Consider the following 26,025-nt stretch of genomic DNA (forward strand, 5'->3'; position numbering starts at 1 on the left):
AAGGCGGTGCAGTCTGGAACCGCAAGACCGCTACGGTTTCAGGTTCGAATCCTGCCTCGGGCATGGATGTTTGTGATGTCCTTAGGTTAGTTAGGTTTAACTAGTTCTAAGTTCTAGGGGACTAATGACCTCAGCAGTTGAGTCCCATAGTGCTCAGAGCCCTCTCCCTTGGCAGTCCCCTCCCAGAGATCCAAATGGGGCACTATTCCGGAATCTTTTGCCAATGGAGAGATCATTATGACACTTTTTCATTTATAGGCCACATGTCCTGTAGATACACGTAATATGTCTTTCATGCAGTGGTTTCCATTGTCTCCTGCATCCTCATGCCGTTGATCATTGCTGATTCTTCCGCCTTTAGAGGCAGTTTCCCACCCCAAGGACAACAGACTACCCTGAACCTCTGTCCTCCGCCCTCTTTGACAAGGCCTTTGACAGAATGAAGGTGACTTCTTATGCCGAAAGTCTTCGGCGCCAGTGCTGATTATTAATCCAAATTTAAGAGGTGACGGGTTTTGTACCCAGGACCAAGGACGTTTCGATAACTAATCAAAGACGCTACACCTCGACCACGGGAGGAAATTCGGTTTATCTTAACCTCTCTTAAAGACAGTAGTCCTCCTTTCAGCTGATCTTTTAAGTCGTTTGCAGTCTGTGACACGACGATAATGTCTTCGGTAAACTTGACTTTTTATTTCATGTTTCCAAATTTAATTTCATTTACAAATTTCTTCTTAGTTGCCCCTATTTTTGTTCAGTGTGCTGACTGAGCAACACGGGGATAGGGCTAAGTCCCACCTCACTCTCTTCTCAAATAATACCTTCCTCTCATGTCCTTCGACCATTTTGACACCGAGCGAGGTGGCGCAGTGGTTAGCACACTGGACTCGCATTCGGGAGGACGACGGTTCAATCCCGTCTCCAGCCATCCTGATTTAGGTTTTCCGTGATTTCCCTAAATCGTTTCAGGCAAATGCCGGGATGGTTCCTTTGAAAGGGCACGGCCGATTTCCTTCCCCATCCTTCCCTAACCCGAGCTTGCGCTCTGTCTCTAATGACCTCGTTGTCGACGGGACGTTAAACAACACTAACCTAACCTCGACCATTTTGACTGTAGTCTGGTTTCTTTGCAAGTTGTAGACGGCATTTTGCTTCATGTAATTATTGGTGGTAACTTCAGAATTTAAAGGAGCGTATCCATAACATTATTATTTATATCTGCCAATAATGTTATCCTAGTCTGGTTAGGTAAAGACCGTTTTTTTTAAATTCTTTTTACAAACAGTGCTCCACAGCTGTCAGTATGACTACCACAGTTAATGTATTTTAATAAATTACGTGTGGTCATTCCTCCAGGTAACTGAAATATTTTTGTGAAAATAGACTATTTGTTTGTCGTGATGGTGTTCTGCAGTCTCCTTTAGTTGTGAGCGGCATCCAAGCAGTCAGGGCTCAGATATATCCTTCGAGGCCACACCACAGAGTGTTGCTGCAGTCATCAGCGGAAAAGGGAGCAGTAGGCGCTACTATGCACTAGAAACCTCGCTAATTGCAACTAACTGGGACGAGGCCATTTTTGAATTACTGGAAGTCCAAATTTTTGAAATGTTTTCTAAAATTATTATTTCAAACTGTAATTAGTAACATAACATACATCCTCTGGTAGGGCCATCCATGGTGGATTGGTCTGATGGTGAGAGACCAGACGAAGAGTAGTCCCTTCCAGGTGTCACTCTTCTTGGGAGTGTGTAGGTAGCAACCATGTGGGCTGTTAGCAAAGTCTGACATTACTTCCACATATTTGTATCAGACTTCTTTGGTCTTCTTTCCTGTCGCCTCGCTTAGCAAACTCTTGCTCTTTCCGCCGTTTTACCGATCGGTTCGGTACGCGAGCGCACCGAACGGTCTTGTTTTAGAAACAGAGCGCCAACATTATTCAGTACGCATTTCGAAAGCGATGGCGAACGGTCCTAGCGAACCGAAACGTTGTTGTCAGTTCTCCTCGCGCCAACCAATGAAAAGCAATCTGCCTCAGTTCCGCGCATGCGCACTGCAGTGCCTCAGCGGCACGAACTCGAAGTGGCTAGCAGCTGACACAGGTATACCATTCTTCACAGTACCGAAAAGTGTGGTTAGAATACGTAATACTGTTCAAATTTCGCTGACCAAGGGCTTCCATGATTGCATGATAACGATAGGATATTGACTGTGTTCTGGAAACTGTCGTAAATGTCACATTATGTCATTTTATTCTCATTCACATCAACGTCTTGTTTTGGATTTTAAGTTTCGGAATTAGAGTTAGGAATGGAGTCTAGTACCACAGTGTACAAATACATGTATAGAAACACCAGAAAAATTCGTCATTTTTCCTGTTTTCTGTCGTTCCTTAGTTGCTTCAAAATTCATTGAGGTACGTTCCATCTGTGCAAGTAATTGAAGGCAGTTTGTTTACTGCCATTCGCGTTTCACTTCTTTTATTCGTGAAGATGCTTCACAAATAAAAGAAGCAAAACGCGTATGACAATAAACAAACTGCCTTCAATTAGTTGCATAGATGGAAAACATCTCCACGAACCCGAAAAATTGTGTAAGAGCGTGTCAAAGAATGAGAACATGCATTGAATGTAATTGTAGCTCGCTCCTAGAGATTCAAATGATGAAGCAGCCTACTTCCGTATATGATACATCAACGATTTGGTTCATAAAAACAAAATTCAAAAAACGCCTTTTCGAAAGCGTGTGGCGAGTGCAGCTATAGAAGTTTGTTGTAGTTTATAACATGCTTCTGATGAACAAAATGTTACTTATATGGTGATATAGACTAAAAATGTTGTGGCGGGAATCTTTCATCTCTGTCGACTGTTGTTAATGATTCGATCGCAGATAAATTCTTGTGACACGCTAGAGTATAAAGACGATTGCTGCTAGTTTCATTCGCAGTAATTTACGTTGTGCTGTCAGATTCCTGTCTGACCTCAATCTCGGAAATCGCTACGTATTCCGAAAAAAATGGTGAAATATATGTGACAGGAAGTAGTACAAATGTTACTGTTAGTTGTTTCAGGCACAGTAATTTCATCTTTCATTTCTTATACATATGGTAGTCACGAAATCGGAGATACTCGTTACTGAGAAAGCGCTCTCTTACGTGTAAATTACAACGACTATTTCAGAAAAATGCTCAACTTTGACGATTAACGAAATCTCAGAATGTGTTGCAAACACGAAGTGGGAAAAAAAATACTTTCATATCCAGCAGTATACGAACCTACACACTTTGCCACGGTAGTTCGCCGCCTTACCAACTTCGCTACTACAATGAGTAAAGCACTTTATTTTATGTAATTCCGCTCGAGAGAGACGCAGGCTGACTTTGTTGCCGAATGATGCGGGCGTAAGCCGTAAATGCATGAAATTTTGGAAGGTTGCCTTTATCAGACGTCACCAAATTCTTTTGCATTGTTATTTAAAAGTTTTAAACGCGTTTCGATAGTTAATAAGTAAACATTTTGCGGAAAAGAGTACGCGAAGTCACTAGTAATTTCTGCTAACACTCATGTAATATACGTAAGCAGAGCCGCTGTCTTGATATTTAATGATCTTTAAACTCTTACTTTCATAGAAATAACAGAGAATATTGACCGAAAACTTTTTTTTATGTTGTAATCATTCACAGTAACAACCTAACCTAACCATATTTCTAACAAAGGAGAATAGTCTATCATCAACTCATTTTCCAACCGGACATGTCCTGTGGTGATTTTTAGTAACATAATCACTAAATCCAAAGCTAAAATCGCTCAATATGTTTAAAATAACAAATTATAGGTGTAAATAAACCACAGGTGTAAATAAACCACAGCTCACTGAACGACAAGGCCATACCGAAATCCAAAACCTGTCGGTACAGTTGTCGAAAAATCGGCGGGAGGACCGTTCGGTAACTGGTCTCAGATGAATAGGAAATTCGGATAAAGAACCGAAAATGACGTCACTACCGAGACTAACCTACTGCGCCTATTGGTATGAACGATATAGAATAGGTCTCCAGATGGCTGTATTATCTGGGTCAGTTCTGAGTCCATGGGGTTCGTCCATGGGGTTCAACAACATCCACGTAAACCACTGCCGTCCAACAGCCAGAGGCAGTTTCCCCAAATGGTTTGGAGGAGAAAGGAGCAGCAGATTCTAGCAGTATGATTGGCAGCTGTTTCTGTGTCCTCCCACGATTAGAGATTTTCCCGTGTTGTGGGAACAAGGCGCTAAGGTGAAGTGAGCAGTTGAGGGGATTCGCTTCTGGACGGCCAGAGAGAGCAGTCGTTTTTCGCTTCTGGACCACTAGAGTTCTTCGCCTCTGGTCGGCCAGAATGAAGGTGATCGCAAGAGTGAGAAGCATTACCATCACGGTCGTCCAGGCAGCGCCTGTCTGTTACCACTTGGTGACAACAGTCGGTATTGTCTGTCGCTTTGCGCTCGCCATACACAGGCACGGCTTGCATGTGTGATCTGTATGAAGGGCTTTCATTCCCAATCAATATTGACATTATTCAAAATTGTTAGGGGTAACGTGTTAACGCATTCTCTCACACAGTAATTTTGTAGGGTTCCGTAACTTGATAGTTGATCCCACTCCTTACCCGAATTCAGCCAACATCTCATTACTCACATTACATTGTTCTTAATTATGTTCCATTCAATATTTGTGCCTTGTTATACTTTAGGAATTCTAGCAATAAATCACTCTGTGATACCAAAATCTTTGTATTATTTAATAATTGAATTTCACCTTTGTTATCATGGCCCTTTGCCAGATATGAGTGATCAGATATTAATTTACCACAAGTAGAATTATTTCAAATACGAACTCTTAAACTGGCCAAAAACAGGGCCATATCATAATTCCCTCCATAAATTGTTTATTGCGTGATAGCAACTGTTATAGCTAGAGAGCGGTATGAATGTATTAGCCTAAATTTTCTTTAATAAATTCGGGTGACACGTCCATCTCTTAACACTGGCACCGCGCAGATTTATATACTTGCCCATGTTGTGTACTTCTGCAAAGCTAGATTGACATTCGACCATCACTTCTGTGTGTATTTCTTTTTTTGTCAGGCGCTATATGCAACATTCGCCCATAAAGTTTCATTGAATCTAAACTAGTTAACATATCAAAATGAAAATTTGATCACTAAATTACTTTTATTTTGCTTAATTTTATGATATTGTTGTTGGCAGTGTTAGCTGTAACATTTTTAAAAGGAAGTTCTCGATATTGAAGTGCTACACTCCGGAATAAAGCCGTTGGCGCACGGGACGAGACAGCTGACGATGACATGCATGCACATGGGATGTCCAACGTCATAGGACACAGCGCCATCGGCTCATGCCATGAGCTTGTTAACGTGATAGTGGGCTCCCGGCGCTCTCCAGTGGCACCTGCATGACATGCATGCACATGGGATATCCAACGTCATAGGACACAGCGCCATCGGCTCATGCCATGAGCTTGTTAACGTGATAGTGGGCTCCCGGCGCTCTCCAGTGGCACCTGCATGACATGCATGCACATGGGATATCCAACGTCATAGGACACAGCGCCATCGGCTCATGCCATGAGCTTGTTAACGTGATAGTGGGCTCCCGGCGCTCTCCAGTGGCACCTGCATGACATGCATGCACATGGGATATCCAACGTCATAGGACACAGCGCCATCGGCTCATGCCATGAGCTTGTTAACGTTATAGTGGGCTCCCGGCGCTCTCCAGTGGCACCTGTCGGCTTGTTTTGGCTCACACGTCATGCAGTTTGCACTAAAATGGACGGGCGTAGAATTCCTAAGTTAACTCTATTAAAAGGCATATTTCCTTTCTTGACCATGTGCTAGTAATGTCGTTCTGTCTGTGGTATACATAAATAAAAACTTTAATATCCGTGAATGTGTAATAAGACAGAAAATGAAAGGTTCAAAATGGCTCTGAGCACTATGGGACTTAACTTCTGAGGTCATCAGTCCCCTAGAACGTAGAACTACTTAAACCTAACTAACCTAAGGACATCACACACATCCATGCCCGAGGCAGGATTCGAACCCGCGACCGTAGCGAAAATGAAAGGTACGTAACCGCTCTGGAAGGACATCAGCTTATAAAAGTTCACCAGTTCGAACAAAATCACTCCTGACAGAGAGCACACTTATATTTACATAACATCAAATATTATAGAAATTATTTCTATTGAGTTAAAAGGCAAGTCCCAAAACCTTTCAGAAAACGTGAAGCTGGAGAAAAGAACTGGTATACAGCACAACGCGAATTCTCTACCGAGCGAGGTGGCGCAGTGGTTAGCACACTGGACTCGCATTCGGGAGGACGACGGTTCAATCCCGTCTCGAGCCATCCTGATTTAGGTTTTCCGTGATTTCCCCAAATCGTTTCAGGCAAATGCCGGGATGGTTCCTTTGAAAGGGCACGGCCGATTTTCTTCCCAATCCTTCCCTAACCCGAGCTTGCGCTCCGTCTCTAATGACCTCGTTGTCGACGGGACGTTAAACACTAACAACCACCACCACCACCACCGAATTCTCTAGCGATCCACCCTCGCTTCTATAACATGGAGCCTTAATCAACGACATTGTGCTGTAACTCTGCTTCCCGTGAACTCGTATTTTATGTTACAGTCTTATAAGGGTTTAATCACCTAAATGTTATTAACTGACGTTTAATTATAACTAATCCTAACAAGAGTGAGGCAACGGCCTTGCCGCAGTGGCTACACCGGTTCCCGTGAGATTACCGAAGTTAAGCGCTGTCGGGCGTGGTAGGCACTTGGATGGGTGAAATCCAGGCCGCCATGCGCTGTTACCATTCTTCGGGGTGCACTCAGCCTCGTGATGCCAATTGAGGAGCTACTCGACCGAATAGTAGCGGCTTCGGTCAAGAATACCATCATAACGACCGGGAGAGCGGTGTGCTGACCCCACGCCCCTCCTATCTGCATCCACCACTGAGGATGACACGGCGGTCGGATGGTCCCGGTAGACGGAGTGCTAACAAGAGTGACACTTTTTATGGATCTTCAATGGGTCGTAGTCTTAAATCGACTTACTCTCATATCCATCGAGCTATAACGTAAAAATAAGTAAATGAAAAAATTCTTTAATCGCCAGCATGACGTTTCCCGTCATTTTATTACAACAAATCGTACTAATAAAGACTTGTTCTCGAGACGTTCAATGTGCTGTGCTTAGAAACAGTATATATTCGTAGCGTGTACCGAATATGGGCTTCTACTGGACGTGACAATGACAGTATTGCGTGTTGCTTCGTGCTTGTCACGTATGGACCGTTCTTGTTTTCTATTGGTTCTGCCCTACGTGGCACGTGGCCGAAATATGGCTGAAAATATTTTCTGTTTCACTTGACGAAATGGTTCCTCAACGAGAAATAGCAGGAAGTGACGTCACAAAACTCGTAGAGCGCCACGTCAACGTTGACTAAACTCGTCCCGTGTGCCGACAGCTTAAACCGTGTCTAGCGTGAGCTAATCCTTGCCTCCACGTGTTGTTTGTCACTCAACACTGCAGTCGCCACTAGGCGGCGCCATCTCGCGCCAGCGCACTGCAGTGCAGGCGCACATGACCCCGTTCTACGACACACCGCGCTCTGTTGTGCCTGCCGCCTTGTTTACCCGCTTTGATCTCCCTCCGTTCCCTCCGCCGAATTACCTTCCGGCCTTGAACATGTTTTCAGCATCTGAGGAGGGACAACAACTCTGCCAGTTTACTGCCCTGACTTCACTCGCTGGATAGGTTTACATAAATTAAAACGGGACAGTGTTTCTGTTTGCACTGATTTGCCCTGTGGGGGAGGATTTTCGCTGCTGGTAAGACAGAATGGGAGGGTATTTCGGTTTGCAGCTCTGTACCGGCATTCGCCAGGCTAGCTGCTGAGATTCTTGTCTGGTTATACGTTTTTGGGCTGTCTATGATGTCTCTAGATCGTTTATGGCAAACCTTCAAAAACGACACGGCCGAATTTCTTTGCCAGGCCAATCTCAGTTTGCGTTCTGTCTTTAAACGACTCCTGTTCCAAGGTTTCTCCTTCGCTCGTTTGGCCACTGGTTCCAGGATAAATTAAAGTTCAGACGGAAGTTGATTCACGTGCAGACCATGTAGAATGTGTCGGCGAGTTCTTCCTCCTTAAACGACACTGCTTATGCAGGTCGTTCACAGACCCTGTTCGAAGTTCCTCTTCTCTCCCATAGTCTATCATTTATGGATTCATGGGCAAAAGCGGCCTTTTTGTGTATTAACGGTTTCGGCTTCAGATGACCATCTGCCAGATAATAGGTGAATGCTAATTAACTACATTTTACTTGACTGTGTATGGGTTGCGTATGCTTTCGTGGCAAGTAATTGCCTCTGGAGAATTATTCCAGTGGAAATGGTTCAAATGGCTCTGAGCACTATGGGACTCAACTGCTGAGGTTATTAGTCCCCTAGAACTTAGAACTAGTTAAACCTAACTAACCTAAGGACATCACAAACATCCATGCCCGAGGCAGGATTCGAACCTGCGACCGTAGCGGTCTTGCGGTTCCAGACTGCAGCGCCTTTAACCGCACGGCCACTTATTCCAGTGGAGATTCAAAAGTATGTACATCAGACATACGACAAAACCAAAACCATTTCAATAAGTTCACCATACCATTACCCGATTATGCCTGATTTTTCGTTAAAGTGATAGACATCAGCCAAAACTTAGGACCATCTTCAGGTTATCTGAAGCAATAGGGAGAGCTAAAGAATTCCTATTTGATAGAGTATTTACATGTAAAAATAAAATACAAGTCGTTTCAAAAAGATTCATCCGTTCACGCGCAGTAGCAAGCTACGATGCTGACATCATAATTACCCTGCCATCGCTCAGTAGCCAGCCACGGTCATACCTACTGCAATGTCATTGCTTGGCAAGTGAAACCAGGTTCTTTACGTGAGTGTGAATTCTTATAGTTGATGGAAGGTTGGTGAAGTACAGAGGTATGCTACAGATATCAGTGCATTTAGGGGTTTTGATAGTATGTTTTAAATTGTTTTCAGTGAAAAATAATGGTTCGCTGTGCGATCGCGAATTGTGTTAACCACCGAAGACAACGAAAATAGTTAGGAATTAAGTTTTATATAATTCCTGAGAACAATGAGACGATACATAGGCTGGTAAACGCGTTGTAGACATGCCGATTCGTTTTCAGTTGCTAATGTTTATACGTGCTTAGTACTTTTTGCTGATTAGGTTTATGAAAGGTACTTGAAAAGTGAACCGTTGAGTCCTCCTCCAAAATACAAGTTGAACGTTGATACTGTTGTAGCTCTAAATATCCTATCCTCCAGAACTGATTTAGGTGGCAGTAATGAGCCTAATAACGAGAGAAAAATTCAGGTACAAGAACGAAGTTATCGTAAAGAAGCGGGGGAAAGTGTACAAAACCAGACTCTAGTTTTGTTTTTTGTTTAAAGAATGAAAAAAATCGTAAAAATTATGTTTTAAAAACATGTAATATTTACTTTACAATATTATGCACAATTTACGTTTTACTCTTAGAAAATTTAATGAAAAATCATTATGAAAAAAATTATTTTCGTAAATGCTACACTTAGTGAGTCTGAAAAATAATTGACAAAAGGGAATCCGTTCTAAAAAATAATCAAAGTAGCACTAAAAATTGGAAAAGGTATTAAATCACAGAAAATATAACCTAGTTTCAAAGGAGGTGCAATACGACATCTTCTAGGAAGTTATGGAATTTCTCAGTTTTCTCTGCTAAACCCAAGAGCCGTGCTTTAGGATGTTTCTGTAGGCTTTCGTTCTAACAGTCTGGTTTTGTGCTGTTTAAGAAAATGTCTAACCCACTACTTACCAGCAATTTCGTCTTTTAAAAGGAGTTCATCGTTATCCCTCTTTGACAATTGTACAGCCATTTTTCATAAGTCGTTACGAGTAAGCCGACAGAAAGAAGCTTCCATAGTAAGACAATACTAAACCAGTTCTTCTTCAAGATCCTTACACAAAATTGTAGGTCTGTCCCTTTTTGCCCGCATCTCGTGGTCGTGCGGTAGCGTTCTCGCTTCCCACGCCCGGGTTCCCGGGTTCGATTCCCGGCGGGGTCAGGGATTTTCTCTGCCTCGTGATGGCTGGGTGTTGTGTGCTGTCCTTAGGTTAGTTAGGTTTAAGTAGTTCTAAGTTCTAGGGGACTTATGACCACAGCAGTTGAGTCCCATAGTGCTCAGAGCCATTTGAACCATCTTGTCCCTTTTTGTTTTTGTTGCTTCCTCAAATGTAGTCTACTTCATGTTGGACAACCTCATAAGTGATATTTTTGAAACACTAAACTGTTTACCGGTCTTCTTCCAACCCATCTTCCTTGTCTGAGCTACATCAACAGCTTTAGTCATTTTGGATGGACACAACTCTCTTTGATCAGCCGTTCCCATTATCCTCTTCAAACATGCAACCTAATTCCAAGAGAATAAGACTGTACCAATACAGGCAGGCTTAAAACATGAAAAAGTAAGGGGGCCGGTTTACGCAGTCAAACAGTGCTTTGAGGCTAAGCATATGTTGATCCTGTGTAGGTCCCATTATTACAGTATCGTCTAACTACTGTGAATGCCCTGAACGAAACGACTGGTGTGTCTTTAGAATCTGCTTGAAACAGTAATCAATTGTACTGGTTCACCCCGAACTGTGTATTAACAATGAGAGTATTTTTTCTACTGCTCGTTTAAGGGAAGTTATGAATAAGCATCCACAAGATCGATTTTGGAGACATACTGGCAACGTGGCTAATAATGCCAATATGTCCTCTGGTTGCAGCACTGGATAAACATAAATATTAGACTTCCAGTTTACAGTCACTTTAAAAGCACCATATGCACAAATCAACCCAATAGATTTTTAATCCTAACAATCGGTGTCGCGTAATAACAATCGGTGTCGCCTACTGGTTAGCCGATATGGTGACATATAGCTTTGTTTGAACAGCATCAATATCAACTGTACTCAGCACACACTGCGTAGATAGTCTGATTTGTGGCATATGTCACACTTCGCGCTGTATTACGGACTTGATAGCGTTCGAAGTTCTGCGTAGCTTTCGGGGCATGATTTATCTAACTTCACTGGGCTGTGAAGGCAGTGAAGTGGAGGATCGACTGTAACGTGACACGTAAGGTGGTGACCAACAGTGAACTCCGGACTCCTGTACCAGAGCGTCTACAAATGTAGCGCTGGGAAAATGATTTACTCCTTTGTACTATAACACCGGACTTACAAGTAGAAGATCTGAGGATGATACCGATGCCTGGGTGTCATCTGTTGATTAGAAACGTTGGCTACTGGACAATCTACAGATACTGACACTCTTATCGAATATTTGTTTAGCAGTAGCCACTATTTGAAATGCCTGTGCTATTTTTAACATCTCATTGAATGGGGGTTTGAAGGTGCTAATCCTCTCATCGTAACTGACAAAGATGTCATGAATTAGAGATTGTGTATATGATTTATAGCAGGATATATACACAATTACACTAGAGTCATAAGCTTTGCAATTCTGCACCCTACATCACATTGGATGAACCTGAATGTTTTCTACAGTGATTGAATTTGATATTGACTTCCATAATGTGAATTTCCTGACTGTAATGTTTTGTCAGCAAATAGGTGCAACCAACAGAAAATTGTAAGGCATATGTATCATCTAGATACAGTAAATTCTGAATCAGTTTGTGTAATTAGCTACGGGAAGTGCACTGACAAATTGGGTCAGAAATAGCACATGCTTTGCAGTACTGACAAGGGGAGGCCGCCAATTGTGAAATTCAGATTCGTTTCATACTGCGCATAATAAAAGCTCATGGTCAGAGGTGTAATGTGGCAAAGCACCAAGATGCACTTCTCAGCCGTTGTCGAGAAAATCGACAGTTAAAAGAAACCGTTGTGGTGAAATACTCTCTACGATTAGGAATTTTCCACAGCGTCGTGGCGCAGCGGTAGGCGCTCGGGTTCGTAATCCGAAGGTCGCCGGATCGAATCTCGCGCCTTGCAATTTTTTTTTATTATTAGTTTTTTGTAATTCAAATATATATGTATATATATTGAGCAAGCAGTAAAGGAAACAAAAGAAAAATTCGGAGTAGGTATTAAAATCCATGGAGAAGAAATAAAAACTTTGAGGTTCGCCGATGACATTGTAATTCTGTCAGAAACAGCAAAGGACTTGGAAGAGCAGTTGAACGGAATGGACAGTGTCTTGAAAGGAGGGTACAATCTGCCACTGCTGCAATTCCAGTACAATGATCCCAGTGGATGTCTGTGCTGCTTGGGTTTCCAGAACCTTGCCTTTGGGTTTTGAATGTTCACATGACCAGTGTAATATCCACACATGTATTTATTCAGAAAATTATATATATATAACTATTAATGAATTGCTTATGCATGTTGGTGAAGGCGGATCGCTCTCCAATTGTACCGCCTCCATTTTTCCGTTTTTTTAACGGGGTGTACCAAAGCTCTCCCGTCCGCACTGATTTTCGACGATGTTATAAGTTGCGCTAGGGACCGTATCTATCTTCTTTCGAAGTTAGCAGGCAACTACGCTGTTATGCGGCGGCTCGTTTCGGCCCATTCAACATCTGTCCTTCAAGTGTAACGAGCGAGTAACGGAGTTTATATTTCATACCTGCCACAGCGAATTTGTGTTCGTGGGGTCTCTATCCTAATTCGAACGTTTGACTTACGCTATACGAATTCGTTTCGGAATATCGTTTCTACGTCTTCCGTTAACTATACATAGTTAACATTATGAAGACAATTAATAACATTTGTGAAATACAACTTTCTTTGCGGAAAACATAATGATGTTCGAAGTCGCCAGTTTTTCCACGACAAACGACTTTCAACAACTTATTATATGCATAATTGTTGCAACTGATTGCCGGGAATTATATATGCGCTCGGGTTTGTAATCCGAAGGTCGCCGGATCGAATCTCGCACCATGAAACTTTTTTTAGTATTTGTTTATATATATATATATATATATATATATATATATATATATATATATATATATATATATATATATATATATATATACAAATACTAAAAAAAGTATATATATATATATATAAACAAATACTAAAAAAAAGTTTCATGGTGCGAGATTCGATCCGGCGACCTTCGGATTACAAACCCGAGCGCTTACCGCTGCGCCACGACGCTGTGGAAATTTATTAATCGTAGAGAGTATTTCACCGCAACGGTTTCTTTTAACTGTCGATTTTCTCGACAACGGCTGAGAAGTGCATCTTGGTGCTTTGCCACATTACACCTCTGGCCATGAGCTTTTATTATGCGCAGTATGAATCGAATCTGAATTTCACAATTGGCGGCCTCCCCTTGTGAAGTCAACCTGGAGGGTGATAGACTACTTCTGTTCAGGATTGGCCAGTGACTGATGGTCGTGGCGAAGATGCAGACCAGTGGCATCTGATTAAAATGATACTGTAACGGGACAAAACTATAGGAGAACTTGTAGCAGAAGTCAAAGTCCAGAACAGAAACGAGGCGCAGCCAGACAGCAGATGCTGATCGTTGAACTGCGCGATCCGCGCCACGCCTCAGTCAGCGCCCTGTTCCGGGTTGTTCACAGTGGGCCACAAATGCAACCCTTTCACGAATTTAGCGCCGGGAACCAGCATTTAAAAGCTGGACCAGCTGAGTACGACTTGCTAGGTCATGGCAGGGTCACAGCTGTCGCCTGCCGTGTATCAGCCGGGAACCCTCTCTGTGAACTCTGCCGCCACCGGACCGAGAAGGTGGGACCTCTGTCTGTATGCTCAGCACCGGCAGGCAACACCGCGCCATCTATCCGTCCCCGCTCCTCACCGTCAGTCCACACTTCGACTCCGGGAAACTCCGTCGCTGTGCCACTGCAACGACACGACATTCCGCATTAGAGAAGATCTGGTGGCTGCCTGTGACCGCAGCGCGGCCGCGTCCTGGCGTCTCAACTCGCCTCGCATATCGGAGATGCCAGCGCAGAACTCTGTGTCCCGAGCAGCACGTGTATGCCGCCCATCATACGTCAACGTCTGCAGCGACAACTTACAAATATTACGAATGCATTCTGGGCCGCGTCGAAGAATGGAGCACAATCAGAAGGATGTTTGAAATGCATGAATTAGTAAGGAAGTAGTAAAGGGTTGTTGTATCTTCAGCAGGAGCGGCCTCTGCTGCTGTCCACATCCCTATCTTCGACAGAGAACCGAATCCACACCCATGTCGTCGGAACAACTCACTGACAATATTAATACACACGTCAAAAAAGTTTTGCATCACCCCGGTTCCCAGAACTCCTGAAGATAGACGTTGACTGTGGATATTGTATCACAGACACCGTCCCATTGACTGCTCAGAGATGTCAGTAAACCCGCCCAAAGAAGTAAACAACCATTCATGAGGAGCGCCTATTAGACGGAGGGGATCCGACAGCCGATCGGTTCCAGTCATTCCGCCAGGAAGGAGGTTCACGGCTCGTGTTGCCTGTTGTTCAACCATGCCTACACGGTCGGTACCGGGGTTCGATCGCGTCCGTATTGTTACTTTGTGCCAGGAAGGGCTCTCAACAAAGGAAGTGTCCAGACGTCTCGGAGTGAACCAAAGCGGTATTGTTCGGATATGGAGGAGATACAGAGAGACAGCAGCTGTCGATGACGTGCCTCGCTCATGCTGCCCAGTGGCTACTACTGCAGCGCGTGACCGCTACCTACGGATTATGGCTCGGAGGAACCCTAACAGCAACGCCACCATGTTGAATAATGCTTTTCGGGCAGCCACAGAACGTCGCGTTAAGACTCAAACTGTGCGCAGTAGGCTGCATGATGCGCAACTACAATCCCGACGTCTATGGCGAGGTCCATCTTTGGAGCCATGACACCATGTAGCGCGGTACAGATGGGCCCAACGACATGCCGAGTGGACCGCTCAGGATTGGCATCACGTTCTCTTCATCGATGAGTGTCGCATATGCTTTCTACCAGACAAACGTCGGAGACTTGTTTGGAGGCAACTCGCTCAGGCTGGACGCCTTAGACACACTGCCCAGCGAGTGCAGCAAGGTGGAAGTTCCCTAGTTCACTGCTGTTTTGGGGTGGCATAATGCGGGGCCGACGTACGCCGCTGGTGGTCATGGAAGGCACCGTAATGACTGTAGGATACGTGAATGCCATCCTCCGACCGACAGCATATTGGCGAAGCATTCGTCTTCATGGACGACAATTAGCGCCCCCATCGTGCACATCTTGTGAATGATTTCTTTCAGGATAACTACATCGCTTGACTAGAGTAGCCAGAATGTTTTCCAGACATCAACCCTATCGAACATGGCTGGGATATTTTTTCAAAGAAAATTCCGCACTGGCTGTATGAATGATTTTTATTAAATCTGCGACCAGCTTCGCACCACTTATCGGAGCATCCTCAGGCAATATACGCTATTTATAACGCAGTAACGTTGAACATTGCCCTCTAGCCACTCCCCACCATTCACGTCCATTATACCGTCATCTGGTGAAAGCGGTAGTTAAATTTAAAAATCTCGACTTGCACGGTCATTGCCTCTCCCATCATTTAAATTTTTTTTTTTTTTTAAAAAGATAGCCAAACTACACGGCAACGAATCTTGCGTGAATCGAACAGTTATCTAAAGAAAATGACAAGCACGCCATTATAATGGTTGTTAGCACGTGGACGTCGTCTTAAGTACTAATTCATTTAACGCTGTAATCTCTGCCTTCGAATCGATAGTGGCAACGTGGGAGACTAAAGCCTCTTTTAGCCCAGTCAACGAATGAATATCAGAAGAAAAATTCGTGCACTCGCAAATTTTTCGTAGAGTGGTAAGAGGGAGTGCCATAAGAAACATAATAAAAATCCTGACTAAATGTTATTTTATTCCTGTCTTTGAGCACAATATTAATTCCTTTGACGATGACTGGTTTCCGTCAGTAATGATCTGTTCTACACCATGATCTGAAGATGGTCGTTACTGACTGAAACCAGTCATCGTCAAAGGAATTTATATTGGGATCAAAAACTTGGATAAAAAACATTTGACAGTATTGGATCACTGTTCATATTCGCGGCTATGTCGCAGCTGGTGAAAATCCTGACCAGTGGGGTGTGAGTGTAGGGGTAGGGGGCGGGAAGGGGGTTTGCGTTTAAATTTCACATTTTTCTTAAATAACTCGAAAAGCTCTGCTTCTACCGAAAATGTTTCCCAGTACAAGTTTAAACTACTTTAAATTTCCTAAAAAAAGTCCTATTCATTTTTTGAGACTAATAGTTCCCGTGTTGCAGGGGATGTGGAACTGCAGATTATGAAAATTATTGTTTTGGTGGTATAAAATTAATAGTTACTGGTTAGTCAAGTGAGTTAAGAACAAATGTTAAATATATGTACCATATTTAAGAGTTGGCGAGGGATAAATTGTGTTCTGGGGATGTAGCAGTGTTGAGAGGGATGATGGAAGGCAGTGGCGTGAAAGAAGGTAGATCGTTGGATTGTGATAATCCACTTACTTCCGTTGTAGGTCTTGAAACTGAGGAGAGAGCAGGTGATTCCCCCCTCTCTCTAACCCACTACATCACAAGAAGGAACTGCAAGATGTTTTATGAAGTTTCACCGACCCTTCCGCAATGCCCCTTACGACTTGCTTGCGATGGATTGTGGTGACATGCTCGGAGGGTATCTATTCTCCAAAAAGTGCGTTAACACTACATGGATTACAGTTATGAGTTCCTATAATATTAGTTCAAACAACACACATGGACAGAATCTACACAAATGTCTGCACACTGTTCTATGCTGCTAGAGGGCAAACTGATTCTTAGTCATCCCGTACGGCACCTGTAGCGTTCTTCCAGGAAAGGGGACTTTCTCCACCACGAGCGCTGTTCGCTTTAAGTTTGCAGCACTTCCAGTACGTACCACTTTTGTGAGTAGACAAAACAAATTCGCTGAGCTCGCATTTTATGGTGGAGTCTTTCCAGATTATTAAGTGAGTACAGCTAACGGTGAGAGAAGTACAGTAACTTTCTTTCTGCTCATTAATTCACCATCAGTAATCCATCGTCAGGCCACAAGTGGCCCATCGGGACCATCCGACCGCCGTATCATCCTCAGCTGAGGATGCAGATAGGGGGCCGGGCGGGTGGCCGTGCGGTTCTAGGCGCTACAGTCTGGAACCGCTTGACCGCTACGGTCGCAGGATCGAATCCTGCCTCGGGCATGGATGTGTGTGATGTCCTTAGGTTAGTTAGGTTTAAGTAGTTCTAAGTTCTAGGGGACTGATGACCTTAGAAGTTAAGTCCCATAGTGCTCAGAGCCATTTTTTGATGCAGATAGGAGGGGCGTGTGGTCAGCACACCGTTCCCCCGTTCGTTATGATGGTTTTCTTTGACCGGAGGCGCTACTGTTCGGTCGAGTAGCTGCTCAATTGGCAGCACGAGGCTGAGTGCACCCCGAAAAATGGCAACAGCGCATGGCAGCCCGGATGGTGACCCATCCAAGTGCCGGCCACGCCCGACAGCGCTTAACTTCGGTGATCTGACGGGAACCGGTGTATCCACTACAGCAGGGCCGTTGCCCAACTCAACACCAACTGAATGCAAAATGGGTGCACGGCTTTCCAATACACTGTGAACGACAGACAGAAGCAAAGTGCCAGTGTTATCAGTCCAATCCCTTGCCCACGAATACTACACAGATCACTGACAACATAACAATTACAAGTCAAACAATTGTGAAGCATTGTTTCTAGGAACGTATTTTAAATAAAAGCTCGGTTATCAACTGGAAATGAGTACTCCATAAACTTTAAGTAAGTCCGCCATATAAGCACGAGCTTAGTGAAGTTATTTTGTCTCCTCGCACGAGAGAACGGGACAGGTAGTCTGTCTGTCTGTAAAATCGAGCGGCGCTCATGGTGGCTGAAGTTACCTTTCCCGCAAGAACACAGCAGCTGTCTTACAAGATGACTAAAGCTCTGCATCTACCAGTGTAGAACACTGTTCTGAGATTTACTTGGGATCTGTCTTCATACGTTTCTCGTATTAGTATTATTAGTAACCCATATCTGTATTCTATATAATGTTAACATACTTTATGGAAAATATACAGCCCCATCCCCCAGGCGACCTAAGCGCGGTGCAGCCACCGATTCGTAAGGCACTCTGCAGAAGGGTCGGTATAACTTCGTGAAACATCCTGCAGTTGGTTCTTGTGATGTAGTGGTATAGGGAGAGGCGGGAATCACCTGCTAGCTCTTCAGTTTCAAGAGCTAGGAAGGAGGGAAGTTCACGACCCCAATCCGATTGTCTGACTACCCTCGCCGGCCACGGTGGCCGAGCGGTTCTAGGCGCTTCAGTCCGGAACCGCGCGACTGCTACGGTCGCAGGTTCGAATCCTGCCTCGGGCATGGATGTGTGTGGTGTCCTTAGGTTAGTTAGGTTTAAGTAGTTCTAAGTTCTAGGGGACTGATGACCTCAGATGTTAAGTCCCATAGTGCTCAGAGCCATTTGAACCATTTTTTGACTACCCTCATTTGTTTATCCTCCACCCGTTCCACCCTTACCCTCTCCAGTTTGTCAAACTCCAGAACATAATTTACCTCTTCTTATGGCTCGACCACATTTAACAAGAAGAGGCCACGACGTTGGGATCACAGATTTACTTCAGACGTTGTACACCTTTTATAGACTATTAAAACAACTCAATGTGCAATTAGTAAGGTGCACTACTGTGGCAATTCCAGGAAAAACGCGAGACAAATTTTGCACGTCTATTGTGTGCTTATGTACCTGTGCGTAGGTGACAGACATTAGAGTTCATGGTGGACAACTGGTTAGCTTTCGAGCTATGTATGAGGCTCGAGTCCCGCTCAAACTTAATTTTTAATCAATGTCATCGGAAGAAAGAGACATTTGTCAAAATGTCAACGAGGTATGTTTTTCCTTAGAAACTTTGAACATACCCTGTAAATGCGGGATAACTGCATTCATTCGAAGAAGTAGATGCCGCTTCAGTTTATGTTTTCCATGTCTGTATGACAGGCCAACGGCCTTGCAGCAGCGATAACACCGGTTCCCGTCAGATTACCGAAGTTAAGCGCTGTCGGGCTGCACTCGCACTTGGATGGGTGACCGTCCGGTCTGCCGAGCGCTGTTGGCAAGCGGGATGCACCCAGCCCTTGTGAGGCAAAACTGAGGAGCTACTTGATTGAGAACTAGCGGCTCCGCTCTCGTAAACTGGCATACGGTAGGGAGAGTGGTCTGCTGACCACATGCCCCTCCAAACCCGCATCCAGTGACGCCTGTGGGCTGAAGATGGCCGGTAGGTAGGTACCTTTGGGCCTTCGTGGCCCGTTCGGGCGGAGTTTAGTTTTAGTTTTATCTCTGCACGACAAATACCATCCTGCAGTGTCCAGAGCACATCCGACAAGTAACTGTACATTACTATTGGGGATTGCCACATTGTGACTCACTATATTACTGAATAACGTCATTCACATTATTATTTATCGAGGTTTGACTTGGGCTTTCCAAGCCTGTCCCTCGTTCTTGAAAATTTAATTAAAAATAGTAAATAGAAACACTGCAACTTGATAAAAATGCACGTGGTTTTTTTTCATTATATTACCTCTTCAATGTCATATAAATAAACAATGTGACCAGTGATGAAAAAATATAGATTAAAAATTAAGTGATAGCAGGATTCGAAACGTCGTCTAGTCTACGACCTTACTATGCGCAACCACTAACCACTTGATCACAATGACTTCTTACAGTATGCACCTTCGCATAGTTACATCAGTTTCATAATAGACGCGTAAAACTTCTCTTGCGATTTTCTCGGAATTGCCAGACTAGTGCACCTTACTACTTGCACACTATGTTGTTTTACTGGCTTACTAAAGGTGTACAAAGTCTAAAGTAAATCTGTGATCCCAACGTCGTGGCCTCCCCTTGTTAGATGTGGTACACGTGTTTAACCCAAGAGCGCTAAAAGGAGGGGGGGCGAATATTAGACTGTTACTGAACCATTTTAAATTTTATTACTACAGATTTTATTCAAAGGAAGTCATAATGTATAATTTATGCTCCATTTAATAGCAATTATAAGGTTTCCAGTGGTATGTTGTACACAAAATAAGAACAAAATCTACTGACAATACTAGTTTGGCGGGAACTGCAAATTGATGTGAACTGCAACTATAAATTTTTCGGAAGTTCAGTAATCTGCTGTTAATATTTGTTCTTAACACAGTTCATTTACCAATAAACACTAATTTTACACCATTAAAAATCTATGTTTAACAATCTGCTATTGTTTCATCGCATATTAGTTTTAGAAAAAAAAAAAAAGAGTAGCATCTGATTTGTAGGAAATTTAAAGTAGTTTAATTTTCTACTGGGAAATATTTTTGCAAGAAGCTGCAGTTTTCAAATTTTCCAAGAGAATCGAAACGAAGTGGTCTTTTAACGCCGTTCATGCTTAATCGCAATGGCTTGTGAAGAATGACTATACAACTGTCAGAGAGAAATAACACTGAACACCCATTCAAAGACGAAACTGCTGGGAAAATGTGGGATAGTTCTTAAATGATACAAAGCCAAACTGTCAAAAATAAATCTTACAGGAACATCCTATAACAGGACTCTTGGGTTCAAGCAAAGAAAACGCCCCACACCACCACACACACACACACACACACACACACACACACACACCATCAGTCAAGATACGTAGCATGTTATTCATGGTACTTACTTCCACCACCATACAAGAATTTGCGACTGCACGAATTTTTTCCCCTATTCGATCTTTTTTGATATGTGCTTCGAGAGGTGTGTGCTATGTGCTGGAACCAAGTTTCACCTCCCCAATCTCTTACCATGATACAACGCTACCATGGCACCACAGGAGACACATATCCCAATCATTTACGCTCAACAAGTACACTTAATGAAAGAGATAAGGAAAACTATTTCCAATTAAGTGGCCGAATCTTCCACTTAATGTCTCCCAGCCATCAATGCCACACAACTCTTTCTTTCACTGTTAAATAAATGATTTGAGCTTTTGTGTGACTACAGAAATCGTATTTATTTTGTATCAACGAGAAAGAGTGGATATGCTAATTCAAGATAGAAAGGACGCCAATAATTTGTGAGATATTTATGACAGTTTGTACCACAAAGGAATTTTACACGTTGATGTGCTCTCCTGCAATTCACAACAGGGAAATCCATTACGCACAGTGGCATCCATATATATATATATATATATATATATATATATATATATATATATATATATATGTGTGTGTGTGTGTGTGTGTGTGTTTGTATATTCCACTACTGGACCGATGTCAACCAAACTTGGTGCACATATCCCTCACTGTCAGGTAACAAACGCTATGGGGTAAGAACCACCTATCAATCATAGTTCAGGAGATATAACGTATAAACAGTGATATGAGTGAAAAACTGATGTATCATGCATGATGTTTAAATTTCTTGCTTCTCTGCTACTAAATCTTTCATAACGTATTTCGCAGACAGTATCCACATATGTCGCTGAATGTACCTTCAAAAAATATCTTTGTACGACATATATTTCAGGAGATATGATGTCATAAAAAGTGAGATGCTTGAAAAATGCCGCATCATGCATGAAGTTTTAATACATTTACTCCTTACTACTAAGACACTCACACAGTCGAGTCAACATAAGGAACTCCCTGACAATTGGCAGCGCTTTTGACAGGTTTCAACAGCGACTCGCAAACTGTTGTAGGCAAAAAAGGCAAAAACAGTGGTTGTCTGTGGAGCTATGAGAGGTGTTGCCGTAGAGACGTTTACAAAATAGCGTTGCAGACACGTGAAGCAGCTGCGCCCAGCATACAAAAATTGTCCAGGGTCAGCTCACACAGAGCATCCTGCAGAAGTGCATATACGTTTTCATTCCTAATAGACAGTTGGAAAATGAACACCTGGGCAATGCCGGGTTTGGCAGCTAGTTCTGTAAAAATACGAGGCTGATTCAACAAGTAACAGCAAACTATTTTTGCGAAGCATATATTTTGCCTACATATACAAACAAGATGTCATTTTTCGACATAATTACCCTTCTTTTTGATACACTTCTCATATCTCTCTACCAAATTTTCTGTTCTATTCGATAAAAGATTTTAGGTTGTGCCCGCAACCAAGAGTGCACCACTTCTTTAACGTCTTCATCACTTCCAAATCGTCGTCCTCTGAGTGTGTCCTTCAGGTAACACATGGTAATCCGAAGGAGCCGGATAAGGGCTGTATGGGGAATGCAATACGACCTCAAATCTCAATCTCAGAATGACGGCAAGAGCTGCAGCGGCAGTGTGGGGGCGCGCGTTGTCGGGAAGGAGAAGAGCGCCTCTGGACAGAAGTCCTCCGCGGTGGCTCTGTATTCCTGGCTGTAGTTCGTTCTTCAACATGACGCTGTACCGGGCACAGCTCACAATCTCACCCCTCTGTCTTCGGGCCATTCATACCCCAGAAGAGGGTGAAAAGGACCTTTCCAGCAGGTTGGCTGACTTTTCTTTTAATTGGAATGTATGTGTGAACTTTCGTGTGTGTGTGTTTTATTTCTTGTACTTTTCATTTCGTTTCAGTTTTAAGATTGTGTAGCTTCATGCAAAACATGATATTTTATTGCTGTTAGTGTCTATACAGTTTACATTTGTGTTCTTGAAGTTTTTAAGAGTCGTAGTAATTTTCATTTGTTCATGAATATTTAACGGCATTTGCGAGTGTTTCACGCCAGGGTAGCTTAGTTTCTTGTGCAAGATGATGCAGATAAATTTCTTTGTCGGAAAGTACTCCATAGTATTCGTATCCACAATATTTCAATAATAGCAATATGGATGAGCCTTTGAGCCTTTGGCTTATTGAGACAGATAAAATTATTTTTATCTCTTTTCTTGTGTGTGTGAATCTAGTACGTTTGTGTGAACTTTTCCCACGCGTACCTAAGATTTCCTTCCTGCAATGTACCTCAACACTCAATATAATATTAATATAAGTGAGTTAATTAATTAAATAACAGGTAACAACAGTTCATATTTAAGTATTGCTTTGTGAATTTTTAATTTGATGGTTTATTTTAATGAACTATATTATACTGAGATGACTGTTTTTCAGACAAACTTGTTCCCTTTTGTAGGATTATTTTTAATACATCCACCTGGCTTTACTGAAGCGTAGAAGATAGGCCTTGTATTTGCAGATTTTGTCAGATTATCCTATTCTTTTTGTTCAGACTTAAGATCCTGCTTGCTGTGAGTTATTTGATTTAACGTTTGTACTTAAATTGTTGGTATATGTTCATTAAGTATATTCAGTTGGATCTTTGTATTAATATTAAGATGTTAGTTATGTTACTAGTCCAGAGATTGAATAAAAGTCTCTTGGTGTACATGCCGCATCAGTTCAGGATAAAACTCCAAGGTTTCAACCACTACCTCCATGGTCATTGTCAGGACACAGCTAAAACTGATTGTCGTAAATTTTTTTTTAAAATTGTGATTTCATTCCCCTGCCCCATATGGGGAGGGGAGGGCTGTCAGCAGCACAAACCGCCGCTCTTCAGCCGAGTGACATGACAACTAAAACAAAAATAAAATGTTACATACATAAGGCGATAAAAAAGGGGAACATAAAACAGAGTAAGGGGAGGTAATGGAGGTAAAAATACACTGACAGGGAGGTGTTCATGGGGGGACAATTAAAAAAGTCACCATAAAGTTAAAAAACACAGTTGGCGAATCTTAAAACACAAAGAAGACACTGAATGCACATGCACAGGTTAAAAGTCGGCCACAGTATTAAAAACACTCCATAACAACACACTTAAAACAAAACCCACTTGGAGCACACATGGTGAAGTATAAAACTGCCAGGTGGGACCTGCCGTGGGAGAGGTCAGAGAAGATGAAAAAGGAGGGGAGAGCAAGGGGCAGCAAGAGAGGTGGCGGGATGAAGAGAGTAAGGGCGTCAGCAGGTACACTAAGAGGCAGGAAACTGGTGGGGCAGGAGATGAAGAGAGAAGACAAGGCAGGAGGGATTGCATAGACACTGAAGGGGAGCACAAGAGAGGGAGGGGGAGTAGGAGAGGAAAGCCGCTCAGGAGAAGGGAGGGGGAGGAGAGGGAGCCCTGAGGAGGAGGCTGGAAGATGGGGTTAGAGTCGGTAGGAAGGGTAGATGTCAGGGCAAAGCTCATCATTCGGGAGTGGTAGATGATGGAAGTTGCGTTGGCAAAGGAGGTGGAGGGTGTGGCGATGGAGAGAGGGTGGAACACAGCGGTAAAGGCGCGGCAACAGGTTGGAGGTGGAGAGGAAGGGAGACACCAGGGGGTGAGGGGGATCAAGGCGGCGGACAATATATAGTGTGAGGATGTGTTCAAGGAAAAGGAGAAGGTGGGGGATCGTAAAATGGCGAGGCTCCCACTTTTATATGCAAAGGACGGCTTATGATTGGCTGGAATACGACATAGCAACAGTGATATGGAGCATAGTGTAGTGGTGCCCTCTACTTCCATAGATGTAGTTTCTATCCCGCATTGCTTGCAGCGCCATCCCTTGAATCAGGAGGTAAAGTAAGGGAAGTTTTCCTCTGCGATTTTTCTTTATCCAGTGCACTCTTCCAGGTGTTGCTTAGTGCATAGCCATTGTCTCTGTTAAAGTTACTATCGCTAAGTCTAATTTCGACTGCTTCCTAGATCACAGAGTCCCAGTAATTCGATGCGTGGGCTATTACTCTCAGCTATGCTCAGCCACCGCTGATTTTTCCAAATACCTGTATTTCAGGTGGCGCTGGTGCTCGATGCAACGGTCGGCAACAGTTATTACCAACTGCCCATGTAATTCTTGCCGCATTCGCAAAGAATATTATAAATTCCCGGCACCCGTAAGTCGAGACTATCTTTGACTGGTCTCAACATTTCCTTAATTTTCCCAAGTGATCAGAAAACTGGTTTTATTCCTTGCCTCTTTAGGCAAGGCCTCTTTGCCAGTCCAATGGTGAGAGGACTCCAGCCAGAAATAAATAACAGACGAGCGTTCATGTCTAGTTCATACCTCTCTGACGAACTGATGAAGAACTTACAGCCGAGAGCACCCAGGCCACCAAGACTGTACGGTTTGCCAAAGGTTCACAAGGAGAACGTCCCGTTGAGACCGATTGTTAGTGCTATTGGCTCTCCTACGTACAAGCTTGCAAAACACTTAACCAAATTGGTGGCGCCTATAGTTTATTGATATCATAAAACAAATGAAGATAGGCCCAAATGATATCATGGTCAGCCTCGACGTGGTTTCTCTGTTCACCAAAGTACCTGTGGATGACACATTACAACTGTTGGCTGCTCATTTTCCCTCAGAAATTTTGAAGTTGTTCCAGCACACCTTGACGACCACTTACTTTTTATACAGTGGAAATTATTATGAAATGGCAGATGGAACAGCCATGGGTTCGCCACTATCACCAGCAATAGCGAATTTTTTCATGGAGGGTTTTAAAGAACGAGCGTTGATCAGTGCTCACCTCCGCCCATCATGCTTCTACAGATATGTCGACGACACTTTTTTAATCTGGCCACATTGCAGTGTCACGCTGCAGCAGTTCATCAAACATTTGAATGGTGTACATCCAAACATAAAATTTACAATAGAGGTAGAGAAGGAAGGGAACTTACCTTTTTTAGATGTGTTGGTGGAACGAAAACCGGATGGACGACTTGGCCATTCTGTGTACAGGAAAGCAACGCATACAGACTTATATCTGGAGAGCCACAGCTTCCATCATCTGTCTCAGTAGAGAGCTATGCTGAATACTTTAGTACACAGAGCCAGGACTATTTC

The 26,025-nt window shown here is 43.2% G+C and overlaps 1 pseudogene; it reads right to left on the reverse strand.

The window, feature by feature from the left end:
• Positions 1–17,595: 17,595 nt before the first annotated feature.
• Positions 17,596–17,713, reverse strand: LOC126211819 (5S ribosomal RNA; annotated as a pseudogene).
• Between the last annotated feature and the right edge of the window lie 8,312 nt (positions 17,714–26,025).

Source organism: Schistocerca nitens, chromosome 1 (genome assembly GCF_023898315.1).
Source record: "Schistocerca nitens isolate TAMUIC-IGC-003100 chromosome 1, iqSchNite1.1, whole genome shotgun sequence".
Classification (NCBI taxonomy): domain Eukaryota; kingdom Metazoa; phylum Arthropoda; class Insecta; order Orthoptera; family Acrididae; genus Schistocerca; species Schistocerca nitens.